Source organism: Acomys russatus, chromosome 17 (assembly GCF_903995435.1).
Source record: "Acomys russatus chromosome 17, mAcoRus1.1, whole genome shotgun sequence".
In the NCBI taxonomy this organism is placed as follows: Eukaryota; Metazoa; Chordata; class Mammalia; order Rodentia; family Muridae; genus Acomys; species Acomys russatus.
Genome location: NC_067153.1, coordinates 11,253,611 through 11,277,429, shown reverse-complemented (window position 1 = coordinate 11,277,429; position 23,819 = coordinate 11,253,611). Strand labels below are relative to the sequence as shown.

The 23,819-nt window shown below is 42.6% G+C and overlaps 1 non-coding gene across 1 annotated transcript; it reads left to right on the top strand.

The window, feature by feature from the left end:
- Window positions 1–14,787: 14,787 nt before the first annotated feature.
- On the top strand, window positions 14,788–14,894 carry LOC127201875 (small nucleolar RNA SNORA44). The gene has a single exon (XR_007832220.1). It is a non-coding gene; the product is annotated as a small nucleolar RNA SNORA44 (small nucleolar RNA).
- The last annotated feature ends 8,925 nt before the right edge of the window (window positions 14,895–23,819 follow it).

The following is a 23,819-nucleotide window of genomic DNA, read 5'->3' as shown; positions in this document are numbered from 1 at the left end:
CATATACAGGCAACATTAACAGGCGTTTAAAAAAGAAAAAAGGTAGCCGGGTGTGGTGGTGCAGCCTTTAATCCCAGCACTCTGAAGGCAGAGGCAGGCGGATCTCTCTGTAAATTCAAGGCCAGCCTGGTCTACAAAGTGAGTCCAGGACAGCCAACACTACACAGAGAGACCTGGTCTCGAAAAAAACAAACAAAGGCACATAAAATGTTGTAGGGAGAAAATGGGTGGGATGGAAAAAAACTGCAGAAGAAATGGAGATTAGATTTGATCAAAACATATTATATACATGCATGAAATTCTCAAAAAATTTAAGAGAATCACTCAAAATTTTTTAAAAATTATACTTCTTAAGTATTTTTCAAAGATCTAGTAATCAGCGGCTGAAGTGATGGTTCAGTAACTAAGAGCATGCTCTTCCAGAAGACCGGGTTCCATTCCCAGCACCCACATGCCAGGCAACAATCATCTGTAACTACAGCTCTAGAGAACCAGATGCTCTCCTCTGGTTACCACAGACACTGCACACAATTTTTACACAGCCATACATGCAAGCAAAACATGCATACATATAAATAATAAATAAATTTTTTAAAAAACTAATAATCAGCCAGGCGTGGTGGCACACACCTTTGATCCCAGCACTCGGGAGGCAGAGGCAGGCGGATCTCTGTGAGTTCAAGGCCAGCCTGGTCTACAAAGAGAGCCCAGGACAACCAGAGCTGTTACACAAAGAAACCCTGTCTCGAAAAATAAAACAAACAAACAAAAAACTAATAAGCAGCAGGGTGCGGTGGCACACACCTTTAATCTCAGCACCAAGGAGGCAGAGGCAGGTGGCTCTCTGAGAGTTCAAGGCCAGCCTGGTCGACAAAGCAAGTCTAGAACAACCAGGGCTGTTACACAGAGAAACTCTATTTCGAAAAACCTAAACAAGAAAACAAAACAAATAAAAACTAATACTCAAAGCCAGGTGTGGTGGCACACACCTTTAGCCCCAGCACTTGGGAGGGCAGAGGCAGGTAGATTTCTGTGAGTTTGAGGCCAGTATGGTCTGCAAAGGGAGTCCAGGACAGCCAAGGTTACACAAAGAAACAAAGTAATAATCAAAACACAGCCTTTCCCAATTCCACTGTAATAGATACAGCTCAAATAACATTGTCCGCACTCTAAAACTATTCTCCTTTACTGTTAGTATATCTCATTCAAGTTCTCTACTTCAGAGTAATATTACTGGCTTTGTGCCTTAAATTTTTATATGTTTTTTTTTTCTTCTTTTTTAAAGATCTGTTTATTTTGAGTATTTTGCTGAATTTGTGTGTGTGCACCATGTGCATACCTGGAGCCCAAGAAGGCCAGAAGGTGTCAGATTCCTTGGAACTGGAGCCACATACAGTTGTGAGGCTCCATGTGGTTGCTGGGAATCAAACCCAGGTCTTCTTAACCATTCAGCCATCTCTCCAGCTCCATTCAGTAATAGCACTCCATTCTAGAAGCACTAAGCCCACTGACTGACTGCTTGCTGTCTTATCAAGGGGTAGCTTAAGATGTGTTATGTTCTAACTGTTCCTTAATCCAATCTTATTTAACACTACAAACCAGAGGAGGCCCGCCCACCAGTGACAGATGGAAGACCAAGTAGCCTGTCCCCAGCAGGAGCCACTACAATGTGTAAGTAAGTATGGTGGAAAGATGAGAGAGAAAGAGAAGCACAGTGGTTTGAGCACTATAAAGAGAGGTGGAACTGGAGAACAAGAGGATGGAGAGGAACAGTCTGCTTTGAGTAGCCTGCCCTGCCGCATGAGGCCATGGTGAAGTCCCAGACCATGCTGCCACTAAGGGCCATGTCTGGGTCCATGGCCAAGCAGCAGCAAGGTTCTGAGCCAATGTCCATGGCCCATATTACCACCAAAGGTCTAAAGACTGAGCAGAGGAGGCCCCACTTCACTGGCTATGGCACTCAGGGGAGCACCAGCCCACCTGGGAAGCACAGTAGAGCTGGCATTGAGGGCATGAAAACAGGAGAGCTGACCCTGACCCTTGTGGATTAAGGCACTGAGTGAGCTAGCTTGGAGTAATGCTGAAGAACACACCCTGGTAGTAAAGGAGCAGGAGAGTTGGCAGGCTGTCCAACTCAGCTACCACCCAAGCCCAGGTCCAGGGCATTAAGTTGGCCCCTCACACACCTACCCCATCTATGAACTGCTAAAGCTCAGTGAAGGGGCAGGTCCTACAGATTCAAAGCTGCAGGAGCTCCATGACACAGGGCAACAACAGGATATCCTAGAGGAGTCCAGTACTGATAGTGTAGCAGAAGCCAGATGCCTCAAACTAGATTAATGACTCATTACAATAAACATTTGCCAGTAAAGATATGTGAACAAAAGGGTATATTAGGAGACATACTGTGTCACACTACAGGTTCCTTTTTTGGTTTTGTTTTGTTTGGATTTTTAGAGACAGGGTTTCTCTGTGTTAGCCGTGGCTGTTCTGGACTCACTTTGTAGACCAGGCTGGTCTCGAACTCACAGTGATCCACTGCTGGGATTAATTGTTGTTTTTTTTATTTTATTTTATTCTGTGGGGGAAGTTGCAAGGGCAGAGGGCAGATATGAAGAGACAGGGAGATAAGTGGGACTAGGGTGCATGACATGAAATTCATGAAGAATCAATAAAAAAAGCTTTTTAAAAGCCAGATATGGTGGCTCACGCCTGTAATCCCAACATTTAGGGAGGCAGAGGCAGGCAGATCTCTGAGAGTTCCTGGACAGCCTGGTCTACAAAGTCAGTCCAGGACAGCCAGGATGACACAGAGAAACTCTGTCTTAAAAAATAAACAGTTTGGTTTTCTTTAAAGAATATAAACCAATATATTTTACTATGAAACTGGTTAAAAAATATCAGCACGAACTAGTGCAAACAGGGCCAAAAGTAGATATAGTCTACAAACTGTATAACTAAAATACATTCTTTTGCTCCAGATGAATAAAGAAAAACTAAAACCTGGCTTATTACACAATGATATACATTTGCTTTTTTTTTTCTTTTTTAAAGATTTTATTTATTTATTTTATGTATATGAGTACTCTAACTGCATTACACCGCATGCCTAAGGAGGGCATTAGATGGTATAGATGGTTGTGAGCCACCAAGTGGTTGCTGGGAATTGAACTCAGGACCTCTGGAAGAGCACACAGTGCTCTTAACCACTGAGCCACCTTTCCATCCCTGAAATACATTTGTAATTCTCAAAAGCTATCTGTAAAATGAGAGTACCTATCCTTTTTGGCATGAAAGAGTGTATTTTAAGATCAATACAAACAGATAAGTAGGGTCCTCAAAATTCTTCACTCATGCACACTTTTTGTTAATGGTAATCCACACCAGTGTTCCTATCATCCATCACTCACTCACTACTCAAATAACTAGACTAGTCACCACCATGTTAGCATTCACATGTTCTAGTAGTTGGCATGCTGAGCTCACTAATGCTATTTCAATTTTAGAAAGACAGAAATTAAGTATTAACAAAAGCAGCAAATTATCCAAGATCATATGATAAACAAGGAAGAAATCAGAGACATAAGCACTGCGGGGCATGGTAGCACATGCCCTTAGTTCCAGCATTGGGAGGCAGAGGCAGGCAGATCTCTGTGAGTTCGAGACCAGCCTGGTCTACAAAGTGAGTCCAGCACAGCCAGAACTACAAAAGAAACCCTGCCTCGAAAAACCAAAGAGATGCACTGATTTCTTTCCATTCTTATATTTGCACTGCTATTCTGATAAAAGCCACATTAACATTTCTACTAAAACAAGTATGAGATGGAGAAATGGCAGGGCCTGGTTGCTCTTCTTGAGGACCAGAGGTCAATTCCCAGTACCCACATGGCAGATCACAACTACCTGTGACTCCAGTTCCAGGGGATCTAACGTCCTCTTCTGGCTTCCATGGACACCAGACAAGTACATGGTGCACAGACATGCATGCAGGCAAAACACCAACACTTTTTTTTTTAAAGCACAATTTGAGCTTTACAAAGCATCCATGACAGAAAAACTCTTCATAGAGGTGAGCAACATAGGCATGATATACCAAGAAGTTATAAGCATTTGGCTGGGACTGAGCAAGTAGGATCAGCCCTTAGAGAAATATTTGGTGCTAGCTCAAGAGTTGGCTCATGGGTTGAGAGCACGGGCTGCTCTTCCAGAGGTCCTGAGTTCAATTTCCAGCAACCACATGGTGGCTCACAACCATCTATAATGTGATCTGATGCCTTCTTCTGGTGTACATGAAGACAGTGTACTCATATACAGAAAATAAATAAATCTTTAAAAAAAAACAAAAAGGACTAGTCACATCCTAATAATTTATGTCATTTTGTTGGTGGCAGAAGGTGATGCAAATCAATGCTGTTGGCAGTGTAACCCAAGGAGGTACTTCAGCAGACTTCAACTCATGTGTAACTGACACCCTGAAAATAATTTCAGAACTAATCACTGAAGCAAAGTTGGGAGTTTATTAAGAAAAGGAAGCACTCGCCCAACAGGTAAATGAAGGTTGCGAGAAAAGGGAGCAGGGGAGAGGTTCTTAAGTATCTTTAATGTATGTCATTCTGTGGCTTTTGAAATTACATTGTTTAAAGGATTTATTTCATGACCGAGTCAAAGACTGAGTAGTTTTTAAAGAAAAAAAAAAAACTGATTATTTTAATTCTTTTTCCAATTCTTCTCAGAAAAGGTTTGTTTCTATGTAGGTGTGCTGTTTTATTGTCAATGTGCATAATCTAGATCTATTATAGTTTTTTGGGTTTTTGTTTGTTTGTTTGCTTTGGTTTTTCGAGATAGGGTCCCTCTGTGTAGCCTTGACTGTCCTGGACTCATCTAGATCTATTAGAAAGACAATTTCATTAGACAATTATCTAGACCAAACTACTGTTGACATAGTGGCACCATTCCCTAGGCTTGGATTTGAGACTGTATTAAGTGTGGAAATGGTGTGCTGAGTAGTTAACATGTCTTCATGAAATTCTCTTCTTTTGACTGTGTGATGTGGCCTTGACTTCCTTGTTATGATGGACTATAACCTAGAATGTAAATTAAAATGAGCCCTTTCTCATCCAAGTTTCCTTTTGTGGTGACACAGTATTATGAAACTATCTCTTACATTCTAAGACACTGCAATTTCTCCTGGATATCACAGCACTGTTAATAATATACTTTGAGATCACTTAAGACTGCTAACCTGCTGTATACTGAGCCTGTTTGTTTACCTTGCTTTTAAGAGAGCAGTGTAACAACCAAGAGCCAAGACTACTTACCTTGGGTTTCCCATATAATCAATTTTTACAACATAAGCTAATACATAGGCTTAGTTTTAAGTTATTCACTATTCCTTGTCCCTGACCCAGAATAATACACATGAGTGTATGTGCGTGTTATGGTAATAATTTTGTGTGTTATAGTAATAATTTGCTGAAAGCAGCAAATGAGTCCAAAGTAACCTTGTACAGCAAATATCCACCATAAACATTGAAAGCAGCATGGATATAGTCCGTTTATTTTGATGTTTACAACACTGTTTGCTATTTGGATCAGTTGTAATCAATAAAGTTCCATATTCTGTAAAACTCTGTTAAAGATTTCTGTAAAAGCTAGGTGTGGAGGCACAAGCCTTTAATATCAGCACTCAGGAAGCAGAGGCAGGTGGATCGCTGAGTTCAAGGCCAGCCTGGTCTACAAAGTGAGTCTAGGACATCCAGGGCTGCACAGAGAAACCCTGTCTCAAAAAAACAAAACAAAAATTCTGTAAAACAACCCTCATTCCTTCCCATGTGATGCTTTCTGTGCTGTTCTATAAAAAGAAATATAGCAAATCCCTTTATTAGAGACAGATTCACAAGACAACATTCAGGTAGGCACAGATTCAAACTCACCAACAGAGTACAGACAGGCCAGAGACCATAAGCTTTATAGACAGATGGAAGACAGGGAAAGTGGAGAATTCAACTTGTTCACTCTTGATCAAATTATCGTAATGTAAGATTAGCAGCTCCTGGTGCTTCTGAGGCTATCTTTAATGCATTTAACAGACTCATGCCCGTGCTTGTGGTGTTTTATCATGGCAACAAAAATCAAAACTAGGACAGCAGGTAACCCTGACATCAGTTTGGTTTTGTCAACTGTATCAAAACTCTTGACTTTTAGCCACCAAGAACTATAAACTGGATTCTAGAAGGTCTGGGAAGCTCTTCCTTCATGTTTCCTTCATTTTTCCTTTCTATTGTGCCTCAACTTGTGACATTTCCACTGTCTAAAACAAACTACCACTTCATACAGACTTCCCTTCTAGGCTTAGTCTACTAACTTCTGTACTTAGACAAGCTGTAACCTGTTTTCTGCAAGAACACAGGTCAGAAGTAATGTTCATTAAAACAAAAAACAACAACAACAAAACCAGCAACGTTGGTATGACCAGGCATGGTGGTGCATGCCTTTAATCCCAGCACTTGACAGCTGCGAGCTCCAGGTCGGCCTGATCTACAAAGTGAGTCTAGGACACCCTACGCTATACAGAGAAACCCTGTCTCGAAAAAACAAAAAACAAAAATAAAACAATGTTGGTATGTCTGGGGCATGGTGGCACACACCTTTACTCTCAGAATTCAGGAGGCAGAAAAGGATGGGTCTCTTCAGTTCAAGCCCAGCCTGATCGACAAAAGGAGTTCCAGGCCAATATGGACCATACTATGAATCCTTATCTGAACCCATTCCCACCCTCAAAATCAATGTTGGCATAATTATAAAAATCACCGGGGCAAACCAAAAGTTCTTCATGCTTCAATATTAGCTCCTAGCCAAAAATATTATAGTACTAGACTGTGAAACTTGCTGTGGTTAGAATACTCTGTATCATTCATCATATGCCAAGGTTAGTAAAGGGACTGCATATAATTGGTACTGAGCCACTGACCAAATAAATACCCTAAGCCAAAGAAGCTATCAACTTACTGACTTCAGAAAAGTGAATATTAGCAAGAAGATACTCATTCTGTATGCAGAAAGAGCAACATAGAAGCTGCTTTCTAGTCCTAAGAACATTGAGGAAAAGTCAGGAAGCAACAAAGATTAGGAGCTGCCCTTGCTCAATACCAGGAAGATTCTACCCTAAAGTAATAGGTTATGACTGTCCACAAACTAAGAACTAAGCGTTATGAAAATGCCTACATATCAGGTGAGGGAGAAAATCACTTTAAAGAGGATTCAAGCTGGGTGTGGTGGCACACCCCTTTAATCCCACCGCTCGGGAGGCACAGGTAGAGGCAGGCAGATCCCTGTAAATTCAAGGCCAGCCTGGTCTACAAAGCGAGTCTTGGACAGCCAAGGCTACACAGAGAAACCCTGTGAGGAGGAGGAGGAGGAGGAGGAGGAGGAGGAGGAGGAGGAGGAGGAGGAGGAGGAGGAGGAGGAGGAGGAAATTCAATGCTGAAAGTATCACCAAGGACCCAAGTGTCTGTCTGACCTGATTTGTCTGGAGTTGTTGTTTGTGGTGGCGGCGGCGGCAGCAGTGGCGGTGGTGGTGGTGGTGGTTTGATTTTGGTTTTTCTTTACAGGGTTTCTCTGTGTAGCCTTGGCTGTCCAGGGCTCACTTTATAGACCAGCCTGACCTCAAACTCAGAGATTCACCTATCTCTGCATCCCAAGTGCTGGAATTAAGGCATGAGCCACCAACGCCCAGCTTTTTTGAGTCTCACTTTACAGCACAAACTGACTTTAGACTCAACTATGTTGACCAAGCTAGCCTTGAATTAACAATACTGCCTCAGACAGGCAAGTGCTAATATTAAAGGTTTACACCACACCTGGCTCTCTGATCTAAATTTCAAAGCAAAATCTATCCAAAGCAAATACTCTCAACCACAGTTCCAGCACTTCAAGTAATGACCCATCCAAAAGATTCCACTGTGTAAATGCCTTAAAGTGTTAAAGAAACATTCTCAGGTAGGGTTGATGGACACAACAGTAATGCCAGTTACTTGGGAGGTTGGAACAGAAGTATTTTTAAAGTTCAAAATGTGGTGGCAAGCCAGGCGTGGTGGCGCATGCCTTTTATCCCAGCACTTGGGAGGCAGAGGCAAGTGGATCACTGTGAGTTCGAGGCCAGCCTGGTCTACAAAGTGAGTCCAGGACAGCCAAAGCTACACAAAGAAACCCTGTCTCAAAAAACCAAAATAAATAAATAAATATTAAAATGTGATGGCAAATGACTGATTCCAGCACTTGGGAAATGAAGTCAGGAGACCTGCTTTGGCTACATAGTAAGTTTATGGACTATATTAGAACCTGTCTCAAAAAAACAAAAACAAAAGCAAACAAAGTGGAAAGCCTGCCTGGACTACAGAGTATGTTCAAGACCAGCCTAAACAACCCCACAACAACTTATCTCAAAACAAAAGGTAAAAGGAGAGCTGAGTATGATACCAAGCATTCACAAAGCCCTATGTTCAATGCCCAGTACTTAAAAGAATGAAAAGAAGCATCTAGCCGGGCAGTGGTGGCGCACGCCTTTAATCCCAGCACTCCGTCGAGGCAGAGGCAGGCGGATCGCTGTGAGTTTGAGGCCAGCCTGGTCTACAAAGTGAGTCCAGGACAGCCAAAGCTACACAGAGAAACCCTCTCTCGAAAAAAAAAAAAGAAAGAAAGAAAGGAAAGAAGCATCTTACTGAAGTAATTAATGGGCACAGTATGTTGAAGATAAGGCAACTTGTCAAGCATATTCAGAAGAACTAATTGCTGTGACAGTATATGACAAGGATGATGCTATCTGTCTGAGAAAGACATCAAATAAATCCCTATGAAAAGAGACATCAAAAGAATATATTTAAGGATCAAATTTAAACAAGTAACTGAGAGGACCCCCTGTATCAACTGGGGAGCTAACTTATCAAGAGACACTAGTCATTTGGGCATCAAGGTCCAGCTGAAACTGGAGACCAGCCCTTGGCAGTGGAACAGCCTACAAAGCAAAGGGCTCCAGGTCAAAGCAAAGAGGTAAGCATGCCCCACCTGTCACTTCCCTGGAAAGCAAGGATAGAAAGCTAAAAGGGCTACTTGTTTATGAAAAGTAAACAGCAGCAGTGGCTCAGAGAAGACCACCACCAGATTAGCAAATTAAAAAAAGACTTGGAACCTCCTGCCAAAACATGAGAAATACAAAACTAATGTCTTCTGCCTCAGAAGAACCAGGAAAACTCAATTTCCTTGGCAAATGATGATCCAGACAAGTCAATCCTATGGTATTGCAAATATGAAAATTATTCCACAAAGACATTACAGCAGTTTGATAAAATAATCCCACAAATAAACACACGCACGCACGCACGCACGCATTCGCAATATGCTCAACATCACAAACTCTTCAGTCCAACCATGAGAACTTCCACTCAAGATTACTAAGGACCTCAACATAACTAAGCCTAAAGGATGCTACTCAATCTGTCAGTAGACATACCACATTCTCTTTTTCTCTGGGCTTCTCTTTCCATCCCTCCTCTTTTTCCAAAATTAGTTCTAGAGAGTTCCCCAAGGCTCTATACTCCCATTCTTACCTCTGCTTGCCTCCTAGGCATTACCACTCTGCATGCTCCTCCATCTCAGACTTCTCTTCTGAACCCTATCTGTAAACCCAATTGTCTGGCTGTCAAGCCTACATCAAGTGTTCCACCACTTATAGCATAATGGCATGGGCGCCACATCACAGAAACCCCCCATGTTCTACAAATCAGACATAACAGAAAAGGAAACTTTTGCAAGACTGGGAAAATGAAAGAAAACTCTGTTCTTAGGTTGGTCTGTATGTAGAAAGGAAATTAATAAACAACCTTACTTGAGGTAGTGTCTGCTAAGAATTCCCAGCAGCCTCTGAAACATATTCCAGGAATCATGGCAACCAGCAGTGGCTGAAGTTGCCAAGCACAACTGACTCCAGAAGCACTCTTGGCAAGTGTTTATCCCCTGGTCCTATCACCTTTATCAAGGGAGGCCTAATTCCATATATTTAAAATGAGTCTATGTAAAAGTCACTTTTATTCTCTTGACTCAATTGTGGTCTGGGAGGCTCACTGCCTCCTTCTGCTAACCTAGGCCTAGACCTGGAAGCTTCTAGCCTCCATACAATCTAACCTAGGCCTAGAATGTTTTCAGCCTCTGAAACTTACTGCTTAATAAGCTCACCATTACTTGTTCTTTCTGAGCTCAGGGGAGGCTGGTTCAACTCAGCTGTTCTGGCTCAAACTCTTCTCCCAGCTGACTTATTTAATCTGGCTTCTCTCTTGGCCTAGAATTGCTCTGCTTGACCTCAAACTAACTCAGCAATCTGCTCTAATCTTTTGGTTTCTCATTTTCTGGCCCATTTTTGTCTTTACCTGAGTTCTCTCTTCAACCCAGCTCTCTATTACTATCCTGACAAAACTGCCTCTTAAGTAGCTTCCCTTTCCTCTCTCTTGTTTCTATCAAATCGTCTTTGACTCATCACCTTTTCTTTCTTTTTTTAATTTAATTTTATTAATTTATTCATATTACATCTCAATGGTTATCCCCTCCCTTGTATCCTCCCATTCCTCCCTCCCTCCCATTTTCCCCTTACTCCCCTCCCCTATGACTATGACTAAGGGGGCCTTCCTCCCCCTGTATATGCTCATAGGGTATCAAGTCTCTTCTTGGTAGCCTGCTATCCTTCCACTGAGTGCCACCAGGTCTCCCCATTCAGGGAACATGGTCAAATATGAGGCACCAGAGTACGTGTGAAAGTCATACCCCACTCTCCACTCAACTGTAGAGATTGTCCTGTCCATTGGCTAGATCTGGGTAGGGGTTTGAAGTTTACGGCCTGTATTGTCCTTGGCTGGTGCCATAGCCTGAGCGGGACCCCTGGGCCCAAATCTGCCTATCATAATGTTCTTCTTGTAGGTTTCTAGGACCCTCTGGATCCTTCTACTTTGCCATTCTCCCATGCTTCTCTCATCTAGCGTCCCAATAGGATGTCCTCCCCTCTGTCCCAGTTTCCTGGTTAGTGAAGACTTTCATGGGGCATGCCCCTTGGGCTAGTATGCAGATATAAGTGAGTATATACCATTTAAGTCTTTCTGGTTCTGGGTTAACTCACTCATTATGATCATTTCTAGTTCATTCCATTTGTCCACAAATTTCAGGAATTCATCACCTTTTCTAATCTGTCAGCTCTTCTCTGATTCATCACCTTTTCTGCCACTCAAGTAGACACCACTTTCAAACACGGGTGCCTTCCTTCTACAAACTAACTTTACCTTCATTTGGGATTAAAGGTATGTGTCACCACGCCTGAGCCTAAGCTTTTCTTTACCTGATAGTTGCTCTATACCAAGCTGGTCTTGAACTCAGATCTGTTTTCCCTCTGTCTCCTGGATTAAAGGTGTGTTTGTATTACAGCTGGAACACACAGGCCTAGAAGAGCTTTGGATAAGATCTCTTTCCAGAACAGCCATGTTCTGAATTAACATTCCTCTACAAGTCTAAGGTAGTTTCTATTTTCCTGACTAAACCTGAAAAACTGACTCTGTGTTTATAAAGACCATCTCCTAGACCCCTCAGAGAAGCGCAGCATCATTAAAGATGAGTGGACAGAATGTCCAACAGATATCTCAAAGATCAGTACTGATGCTGCCTTCCAAATCTTTACAGTTCACAACAAAGCCACATAGTAAGACCCTATCTCTGAATGAATGAGTGAATGAATAAATGTGAGCCTTTACAGTTCACTACCTCAGTTTACAATGTCCCCTCCCCATTTAGAAGCCCACGCCAAAGCCAACATGCCATCCTTGACTCATCTCCTCTCACTTTCCCTATCCAACCTTGCCAACAAGTAACATTCCTCCTGCTGAACTGCCCAGCAACTGTCCTTTGATGCAAGTCCACATTCCATCATAATGAGCCTCTACCTCTGTTCACTGAATGAATCCAACACCATCTAGTTCAGGTAGAGCTGACATTTCACTATTTTTAATTCCCTCAGTTTCTATTTTACATTTATGCTGAATAATTTTTACCTACTGAATTATCATATTACAACCTGCCAAAATATTTTATAATCCCAAAAAATGAGCCATTTCCCAGCATGATGCCTGTTCTTTATCTAAATCCCTAAAAGATATGTTAGGACAGATGTCAAAAATGACACTCTTAGACTCATGCTCATTTGTATTTTTTTTTTTTTAACGTAATTTCTTCAGCTACGCATGGTGGTGCACGCAGACAGATCTTCATGAGTTTGAGGCCAGCCTGGTCAACAAAGCAAGTCTAGGACAGCCAAGGCTATTACGCAGAGAACCCCTGTCTCAAAAAAGGAAAGAAACCTGTTTGCAAAAACTGTAAACAGTACCTCCAATTCCACTGCATTGTGAAAAAGACAAGGCCGGGGCCAGGAGATAGCTACCATGCCTGATTGGGGCCAGGGGGTGGGAGGGTGCGAGGGATGGGAGTGCAGAGATCAAAGGGCAGATGGCAAAGGACTCTGTAAAGCCATGGCATGATCTTGTAGGACTCAGTAGCATGGGTATATAGCTTTAAAATAAGTTGTGTCGTCGGGCGGTGGTGGTGCCTGCCTTTAATCCTAGCACTCTGGAGGCAGCACTCGGGAGCTTTGTGAATAGCTCTTGCAAATAATTAAACCTTTGGTGGTTCGAAGGAACCTCCAAAATCTACAATGCAAGGCTGGGCATGGTGGCACACTCCTTTAGTCCCAGCACTCAGGAGGCAGAGGCAGGCCGATCACTGTGAGTTCAAGGCCAGCCTGGTCAACAAAAAGAAGTCCAAGATAACCAGGGCTACACAGAGAAACCTTATCTCAAAAAACAAAACAAAACAAAACAAAACAAAAACAAAACACAAAAAGCAAAAAAAAAAAAAAAAAACCCACATACAAAGAAGGTGCAAGCTTAGTGAGCTGAGTTCAATTTTTGGAACCCACATAAAGGTAGAGAGAAGTCTACTTCATAAAGTCATCCTTGGACAGCCACATGCATGCTATATAGCACATGCCCATAAACAGGCACAATTAAAAGACAAAACATTAGGGAATATATCAATGTCTTGATAATCCTCATGTCCTCACGATAATGTGGAAGTTAGCAGCAGGAAGTATAGGAAAGAGTTCAGCAACAGATTCATCATCATATTTACTTCTATTACCAATAGTAGCAATTGTTCCAATCTCCTGTCTTTTCCAGGAAAGTGCATTTCACAAACTATGTCATAGTCATCCCACCGCTAACAGGCTCTGGCTGAGCTACAAACCAACAATCAAGATTCTCTGAGCAATTCCCCCGTAATTCACATTGTCCTCTTAGGTTATTACCTGAACTCACAAGAGCGAGCTCTGGGCCCTAACTTTAAACCTGTCTCCTAACTTTAAACCTGTGTTACAACAATTAAGATACTACGGGACAAAAATAAAACTGGATAGTTTGAATGTTTTCCTATAAGCTGGCAAAAAGCAAAGTTCTAGAACAGATGGACTCAAAGACACCAACTTTTTGCCAAACACAGAATCAATCATGAACTGTCAAAAACAATTTCCAAATAGACAGTACCAATTTAAAGGAAGCTACTTCTGGCCCCTGGCTCAAGTGTATTCTTTCCTATAAGTAACTAATGTTACTTCTTCCAAATAGAAAGCAAAATGCCAGCAGGACGTGGTGGTGCACACCTTTAATCCCAGCACTCTGGGAGGCAGAGGCAGGCGGATTGATGTAAATTCAAGGCCAACCTGGTCTACAAAGTGAGTCCAGGACAGCCAAGGCTACACAGAGAAACCCTGTCTGAAGAAAAAAAGAAAAGAAAAAGAAAAAGAAAGAAAGAAAGAGAGATACATGGTGGTGAAAAGAAAAAAAAATGTGTGATAGGCTATACGCTACCTACAAAGACTGAGTGTCTGCCAAGCCTTGAACTCAGGCAGCATCTATAGGTTCTCTGAGCACACTGCTGAGACAAGGCCACTGCACACATCACACACAAAGCATTACACACTGGCTACTAAGTTGTGCTGGACTCCTTACAGATACGCTTTTAAGACGACTCCTGTTCGAGGCACAAAACTGCGTTTATCAAACATCCTGTAAGTGAATCAACTAATGAACCACCTCACCAACAAGCTGGTAAAACATAACAGGAGAGAGGAATGAATCTTCAGCAGTGAAATACTGAGTATGGAAAAGACAGTAACTTTATAGACATATTTCATACAGTAACTACATTGGAACTTCAAAGGTGGCACTATAAATACTGTCCAGAATAGGCCCTGAGATGAACAGAAACCAAATTAACTTACCCAAAACCAGGCTCCAGGCCAAGAGATTTTAAACATAGCCCGGCAGTGGTGATGCACACCTTTAATCCCAGCACTCAGCAGGCAGGGGCAAGTGGATCTCTGAGTTCAAGGCCATTGGTCTATAGAATGACTTCCAATTCCAGGACAGTTAGCATTACATAAAGAAACCCTGAAAGTAAGTGGGGGGGGGGGTACAGTAGAGGTCTGGAGAGAAAGAGAAGGAGATTGATTAAACTTAATATTTAAATTCGGGTTTGTAGTTCTCAGAAACACTTTTTCTGGCCAAGAGTGATGACTAACATGTGTCACCTCTGTACTTTGGAAGTGGAAGAAATAAAATCAGGAGTTCAAAAGCAGCCTCAACTACATATTTTGAGGCCACCTTAAGCTACAGAGTCAGATCTTGTCTCAATAAAATGAGAAATGAGGTTATAGTCATGGGGTCTCCAACTGCATGCCACAGTAATTGCAAAGACTTTCAAAGCCCAGGTCAGCAGGACCTCTGCAGCTGCCACTCAGCTTTCCTATACACGTTGAAAAGAAAGCTGAGCAGTGGTGGCACAGGCCTTTAATCCCAGCTCTTGGGAGGCAGAGGTAGGCGGATCACTGTGAATTCAAGGCCAGCTTGGTCTACAAAACGAGACCAGAACAGTCAAGGCTATACAGGGAAACCCTGTCTCGGAAAAAGAAATGAAAGAGAGAAACAAAGATAAGAAATGCTTCTCCTGTTGGACCTAGTTGCACTTCTGCTGCTGTAATAAAAAGTGCTGACAAAAAGAAACTGAGGGGAGAAAGGGTTTATTCAGCTTACATTTCCCGGTTACAGTCCCTCCTAAAGTCAGGAAATCAAAGCAGGACTTGAAATAGCTAGTCATATTCAAAGACAAGAGCAGAAAGAGAGAATATGTGCATGCTTAGTGCTAAGCTTATTTTCTCTACTCTTTTTTGTTTTTTTGTTTTCTGAGATATGGTTTCTCTGTATAGTCTTGGTTGTCCTGGACTCACTTTGCAGACCAGGCTGGCCTCGAACTCACAGCGATCCAACTCTTAACACAGACCATGACTTAACCCAGGCAATGGTGCCACCCACAATGGGATGGGTCTTCCCACACTAATTAACAACCAAGACAATTCCTACAGACATCTCCACAAGCCAACCTGATCTAGACCATCCCTTGCTGAGACTTTGGACTGTATTAAATTGATAATTAAATTAATCATCACATTGTTACAGATCTGCCTCTGTCTACAATCCCCTCTCCCTGCCCCTCTCTCATACTATGTCTCCAATCCATGGGAGTTGGGTAAGACTCAACTTCTAACCCATTACTTAACAAAAGTTTCAAGTTAATGCTACTTCTTATGGGGAGGAATACAATGCATACCACTAAGTTATAGCTCTAAAATAACAACAAACTACATATTTTACTTTTGTTTTGTAAGTCAGTCCTTGAGAAATCCACAAAGATTGAACAGCTTAATTAACAAATGCCACTGAAAGGCAAGCAGCTGCATCCACAGCATGACCCTCACATGGCAGCTAAGCTGACACAATGCCAGGTGAGGGAATCAACTTTTGAGCTCCAGTGCAGCTAGAAGAGAATCCAAAAGCTAACAGTGCATATTAACACCTCAGCTTCAGCCAGGAAAAGCACACATACTTTCAGGAGCAGATAAAAATGTAAGAGAAACTCTATTAACTAAAAACAACAAGTGGTTGTGCACATGGGTTGCTATCTATTCCACAGCAGCAAACCACTACCTGCAGACCAATCTGGCCAGCCTTGACTCTGTACAACCCATGGGTTATTAGATTTTACAAGGCTAAAGGAATGGTAATGATGTGCTATTCATGTGAAAACTGCATGAAATTTACATTTCAGAGTTCACGAATAAAGTCTGGTGGCTCACAGTCAGCTCATTATTTTTCTTGCACCCTTCTGCACTACAAGGCACTTGTGAGGCAGTAGTCTATGGTCTGTAAAAGCCTGAAATATTGTGTGGCCTTCATACAGGCAGTCTACTAACCTTCAGCATACCTGGGAACTTAAGCTAACACATCTTCCTTTCTCTGAGTTCTCAAAGCTTTCTTTTAAAAAGAAAGAAAAAAAGATTTATTTTTAGGACCAGGTTTGGTGGCAGATGCCTTTAATTCTAGCATTCAAGAGGCAGAGGCAGGTTAATCTCTGGTTGAAGGCCAGCCTGATTTACATAGTGAAGCCTCATCTCAAAAAAGCAAAACAACAAAAAGATTTATTTTATGTATATGCTACACATAAGTGCTTCGTGCCTGAGAAAACCAGAAGAGGACATCAGATCCCTTGGAACTGAAGTTACCGACAATTACAGCGAATACGTGGGTGCTGTGAATCAAATCTGGGTTTTGGCAGTGGTGTTTTTGTTTTTGACTTCTAAATTTGAGACAGAGTATGGCTATGTAGCCCTGACTGACCTGGAACTCAGCATACAGACCAGGCTGGTTTGAATGCATAGAGATCCACCTGCCTTTGCTTCCCAAGTGCTGGGATTAATGTGTGCCTGCACACCAGACAAAGGTACCAGGTCTGGTTGTAGATGGTTGTGAACCACCATGTGGTTGCTGGGAATTGAACGCAGGAACTTTGGAAGAACAGCCAGTGCTCTTAACCTCTAAGCCATCTCTCCAGCCCTCAAGAATGTTTCAATGGCAGTGAACCGTGCTTACAGCCTGAGCATATGGGGCCTTACTTCTTTCCCAATTGTAATCTTGGAATTACTTATCTGAAGATCTGAACCAGGGCTATAACCTTCACTTAAAGTAGAAGCATATCAATGCCCTCTTGACCCACAGTTTACCATCGCTTTATACTCCAACCCACTATACCTTAGAATAGCTCTAGGACTTACAGGAAAAAGTGAGAGGGGCATTTTAGAAATCCTTTAATCTCTGCACTCAGGAGGCAGAGGCTGGAGATCTATCTGAGTTCAAAACCAGCCTAGTCTACAAAGCCAGAGCCAAGGCTACACAGAGAAATTGTCTCAGAATACAGAAAGAAAGAAAGAAAGAAAGAAAGAAAGAAAGAAAGAAAGAAAGAAAGAAAGGAAGAAAGAAAGAAGTCTTTTAAACAATGAAACTACAAATGTTGTACAGCTAGTACAATAGGGGCAACACTCTCTTTTGTTTTCTTGAGACAGGGTCTCTCTGTGTAGCCTTGGCTGAACTTGAACTCAGTGATCCGCCTGCCTCTGCCTCTGCCTCTGCCTCCCAAGTGCTAGGACTAAAGGGGTGTGCCACCATGCGTGGCCTTGCATTGTAAATCCCAGCACTTTAATCTCAGCATTAGGGAGGCAGAGGCAGGTGGATTCTGTGAATTCGAGGCCAGCCTGGTCTACAAAGTCTCAAAAAACCAAAACAAAAAGAGCTCCAAGTCTATTTAGGGACCCACTGCCTTAATTACAGTGCTGGGTCATTAAGACCTTGGTTGTTACAAGTAGAACAATATGATAGGCAGATTTGGGCCCAGGGGTCCCGCTCAAACTAAGGCACCAGCCAAGGACAATACAGGAGGTAAACTTTAAACCCCTTCCCAGATCTAGCCAATGGTCAGAATATTCTCCACAGTTGAGTGGAGAGTGTGATACGACTTTCACACGTACTCTGGTGCCTCACATTTGACCATGTCCCCTGGAGGGGGAGACCTGGTGGCACTCAGAGGAAGGACAGCAAGTAGCCAAGAAGAGACTTGATACCCTATGAGAATATATAGGGGGACATAATCCCCCCCAGGAACAGTCATAGGGGAGGGGAATAATGGGAAAATGGGGGGGGGGGGAGGAATGGGAGGATACAAGGGATGGGATAAACATTGAGATGTAACAAGAATAAATTAATAAAAAAAAAAAAAGAAAAAAAAAAAAAGACCTTGGTTGCCCAGTAGTTCAGTTCTTTCCCTCTCCTTTCTATACAAAGGTGTCATGAATTATTGTGTCTCATTTCAACAGGAACACCAATGTTACAGCATATATGCTCCCAAGGCAACACAAAGAGCCAGCAATATTAAACAATAAATAGGGATGATGGCTGAAGATGATGCAACCATATGTTAAAATATTCTGGGGTCTTTGTGAGGTGTGGGGAAGTGTTGGTTTTAGCCTAGAAGAATGCAAATATCCCGCTCTCTTTGAGCTACAATTTAACAGACTGAACAAAGATGTACAAATGATTGAATAATTTGATAAACTGGCAAACTTTTACATGTAAACAATTACTTTTAATAGCTGTTATCTTTTGAGAAGTGTTTAATTAAGCTAAGCACCATCCTAGAGTATGACACAGACTGTATCATTTAATTCTCTCAACAAATAGCCTAGGGCTCTATTATTTGGCCCATTTAACTAACACGAAAATGCAAATAAGAAAAACTAATAACAGAACCCAAGATCAAGGGCCCTATACCAAAACACCCCCAATGGTTATTCCACTTCCAAACAGATTTTCTTCAACACCCTTCCCTTCAACAGCAACCTTGCTATTCACAAGGTGGTCCCACAAGCCAACAGCTCTGGCACTCTCCTAGCTATGTTTCTACTACTGCAATAAAGACCATGGAGAACCTGCCATAGAAACAAAAGCAAAACAGACGCCAAAGACTTCCACAAACAGGCTGATGTGGGGCCTCAAATGAAACAAGATCTCAAAGAGATATATGTACATGCACATAAAAATTTGAAAATCCTGGGCTGGAGAGATGGTTCTGTGGTTAAGAGCACTGGCTACTCTTCCAAAGGACCCAGGTTCAGTTCCCAGTACCCACATTTCTGCTTACAACTGTCTGTAAGTCCAGTTCCAGGGGATCTGACACGCTCACACAGATACACATGAAGGAGAACACCAATGTATATTTAAAAAATAAAAAAATAAGAAGGCCAGGCTAGGTGGCACACACCTGTAATCCCCGCATTCAGGGAGGCAGAATTCTGTAAATTTGAGGCCAGCCTGGTCCACAAAGCAAGTCCAGGACAGCCAAGGCTATGCAAAGAAAGTCTGGGGAGGGGGGGATCTAAATCAGCACCTGTACATGCTATCTTGAGGTGTTTCTCCAATTCAAATGCATATCCTTGTACAGAGCCTCCTACTTTCTGCTTGCTGAGGTCCCAAACCTGAAGGTAGACCAGGGACAACAGCCACTCACTCCCTGGCCTCCCCAGGATGCAGCCCAGCTTTTCTTCTGTTCTCAGTCTGCTCCTTCATTACCTTTTTACACAGTCTAAACCACAGCCTGGCTTTCTGAACTCTCCTTCAGAGTAAAGGACAACTAGGCAATCAGAAGTGTTCCAAGTTCCTTGGAATGGAAAAGTGCAGTGCCCATCAAGAACAGAAGGGACAGTAAGGAGTGCTTCTGTTGTGTTCTCAGTTCTTAACTGGAAAATAATCCCAAAATTGGAGATGCCTGTGTTACAAAGGGTCTCCAACACATCTCTAACAACCCTTACTACCAAGCAACAGGGGATACTAAACCAGTTACCAAAGGTCTTTGGTTTTCATGTCAGAAGTTTGTGCTTTCACTGCCTCTGAAGAGTTTCTGCCTAAGAAACTTAACTAAAGAAGCATCAGCCAATCTGTACACAGGCACTAATACCTACGCATTCTTTCTCTCTCCTATCTCCCCATTCTTCCTCTCCACTACACTATTCTCCCATGGCCCCACAAAGTGGGTGGTATGGATTTTCTGCCAGCCAAAGCACTACGCAGCTCTGCTGAGCAGTACACTGAAATGCAGGAACATTAAGGGCCATGAATCTAGAACACAAGTCAACACACAGAAAATGTTTTCACCACATCTTTCATGACTGGACCAAGCATTCTGAGGATATTCCAGGGGCCACTGGCTACCACCAACTGTTCAACTTCACTGAATCTAGTTAGACAGAAAGAGGCTGTTCCATATGTGTTTTTCTTGCTGATTTGTGTCATTTTTGCTTTCAGGGTGATGGGGGAGAGGGGCAGGTATTTCACATCTTACCCAATTTGAACTTGGGATTGCATGGCAATTTCCTCCGTTGTTCTCTGTTCCTTCTCTACCTCGGCAACCACCTTGATACTCTGAAGAGTCACTGAGAACAAAGCCCCACAGAGTCCTCTAGTCCTTCTGATAGACTCCCTCCACACATACGGCCTTTTACATTTTTTCCAGGAGCTCCCTTTATCTTTACTCCCCAAGTACCAACACACTGACAAAGACCCTTGCCCCGTATCTTTTCCCAACCACCATCACATTAGCATGAGGAAGCTCTGGAGGACTAAATACAGAAGAATAACAGAGTCCCTGCCACTGAACGGGCAACAATCCCTTCCACAGATGTATTTAATTCTACATAGGGCATACAGATAAAGGCAAACTATTTATTTTCATCTTTGCATTTTCTTTACCTTTCATTTAGCCTTTCATCTTTAACAAAAAAAAAAAAGTGAGGGGAGGGCAAAGAAAATGTACTAAACCAAATGTACCTCAGCACTGAGAAGGGGGGAAGACAGGTCACACAGAGGAAGAAAAGGGATGGGGGGCGGAGAGAATGGTCAGTGGAAAGAGGGGAGAAGCAGGGTGGAAGGAGGATGAATGAATTAAACTTACATATGAATTCAATGCTAGGCCTAAAATCAATTTATTCAATACTGTTTCATTAGTCACCCAAAGGCTTGGCAATCACACTGACTCTAGTAAATTCTAGCCAACTTTTGGACCAAAACAAAGCCACCAGGGAACTTAAGCACCATGATGTACACTCTATCTTATTTGCCAAAAGCCACACACCCAAGAACCACACAAACTGCTCTTTCTATGCAAATTGTTCATTTAAATTCCAAACTAAAAGCAGACTTAAGTGGTTTCAGCATAAAAAAAAAAAAAAAAAGTTGAGACGTGTTCTTGAGATTCTGAAATATCCTAAAAACAGTCAAGACTCCTAAAATGAAAACAAACTTATAAACATACACATCTCAAATTACTGTATTTTCCAGCATAAAAAAGTGTGTGTGTACAGAGAGAGAGAGAGAGAGAGAGAGAGAGAGAGAGAGAGAGAGTGTGTGTGTGTGTGTGTGTGTGTGTGTGTGTGTGCGTGTGCACGTGTGCGTGCGTGTGTGTGTTTGGCATATACTCACCATTTAATACCACCTCTCTTCCAATGCGTGCCCTGTGCAGCAGAATCAGGCATGTCTATTTGCAGCCCCCCCCACCCCTACTTTGGCATGGATTTTTCAAGGTTAAAAGGTTATACACCGATAAATACAGTACTCCCCCACCCCCTGCATTTCGAACTGCTCCAGCAGCGGTTCTCCATCTTAGTGTCCACATGAGCTCCCAGACAGCAAGACCGAGCAGCTTACAGGCTACTTCACAGTCTGACAAGATTCTAGGTAAAGGTGACACTTCCAGCTGTCACCACCTGAAAACAGTGGAAGGCCTAGCAGGGGCGGGAGTGCACACCTGTGAGTTTCCTTTTTATGGTACAGCAAGGCTGAGGGAGGCACCTACTGAGAAAAAACAAACTAAGTCTCAGGAACAGATTCTGGATCCAAATGCTGGTTTCCCTTACCTGTGAGGACACTGTCACCTGCAACTGAAAACACTGCACTTGGACAGTATCCACACACTGAAAGGCTGAGCAAGGTCGCAGCACGCTTGTACAGCGTGTAGCTGCCACGTTCCTTTACATGGCTTTCGGATGTGTCAAGCCTTGTAAAAGCATCAAGGGAAGCCAGGTGCTGAGCAGACTATCCTAGAGCTTCTGGCACCACAGACCCTTTATTTTTTCACTTATTTTTTGAAGTGCTAGGGATTGAACCCAGGGCCTTGCACACACTAGGGAAGTGCTTTATCACTGACCTACACTCTCAGCATAAATTCTTTCTAAATCCCTCTCATTTTGCATCACTTTGAACAATTGCTTCCTTCAAACATGAGCTGAATCCTAATATTTAAGACTAATTCCTATAAAACCACTTTCTATGAAAAAACTTTCAAAACTATCAAATGACAGAGCAGCATTTTTCCTGATCCCAGTAGCCTGAGTGACCCAATTCTACAATAATTAATACACCTTGGTTCTTCCAGCCATTCAAAAAGATTGTGTGAGTCACTGGAGGTACAGAAGGAAATAGAAGGGAGCTTCTGTCCTCCTGGAAAACACTGAATCCTCTAATAACACAGAAAACAAAAAAAAAAAAAAAAAAATTGCTCACAAATATGATCATACAGCACTCTGGTCAAGTAAAAGTAGAAACTGCAAGCACCTACAGTCACAGCATGGTTCAAGACACAATGACAGGAATTTTAACAAAAACTGTGGCGAGCCAGGCGGCGTGGTGGCGCACGCCTTTAATCCCAGCACTGAGGAGGCAGAGGCAGGCGGATCGATTTGAGTTTGAGGCCAGCCTGGTCTACAAAGAGAGTCCAGGACAGCCAAGGCTACACAGGGGGGCCCTGTGGCAGAAAAGTGTCCCCAGACATAGGCAACCAACAAGAACTTCTGAGGTCCTTCTGAGGCTTGGTTTTGGCCCAGTGGTCCCAAATAATGGAACAGAGAGTAAGTCTTAAAAACAGGATGGAAAATTCCAGATTTGTGTTAATAAATTCACTTCTGAAACCTTTACCCTAGTGGTTGTCAACCTGTAGGTCGAGACCCTTCGGGGGCCAAATATCAAATATGCTGCATATCAAATATTTATACTACAATCACAACAGCAAAATTAGTTATGAAGTAGCAACAAAATAATTTTATGGTTGGAGGGTCACCACAGCATGAGGAACTGTATTAAATGGTTGCAGCACTAAAAAACGTTCAGAACCACTGCTCTATAGGGATACGGTGTATTAGAAATTATAATTTCCAGCTGGGTAGTTGTGGGGCACACCTTTAATCCCAGCACTCAGGAGGCAGAGGCAGGTGGATCTCTTGAGTTCGAGGCCAGCCTGGTATACAAAATGAGTTTCATAAAAGCCTGGGCTACACAGATAGGAGGAGGAGAGGAAGACGTGCGATGCGGGAGGAGATGGGGAGAGGGTCTACACAGCAAGTTCCCGACAGCCAAGGTAACCCTATCTCCTTTAAAAAAAATAAAAATGAAAAAAACCACGAGCCGGGCGTGGTGGCGCACGCCTTTAATCCCAGCACTCGGGAGGCAGAGGCGGGTGGATCGCTGTGAGTTCGAGGCCAGCCTAGTCTACAAAGTGAGTCCAGGATGGCCAAGGCTACACAGAGAAACCCTGTCTCGAAAAACCAAAAAAAAAAAAAAAAAAAAAAAAAAAAAAACCCTACAACCAAGGCTAACACAGAGAAACCCTCAAAAACAAAACAAAAACAGAAAAAAAAAAAAAAAGATAATTTCCAGGGGTTACTACACAGGGACTCATGCCTCTGAGAGAAACAGTTTTTCTTTACTTTCCATAAGCTGTTCCCCATGCACCCAATAACCCGAGAA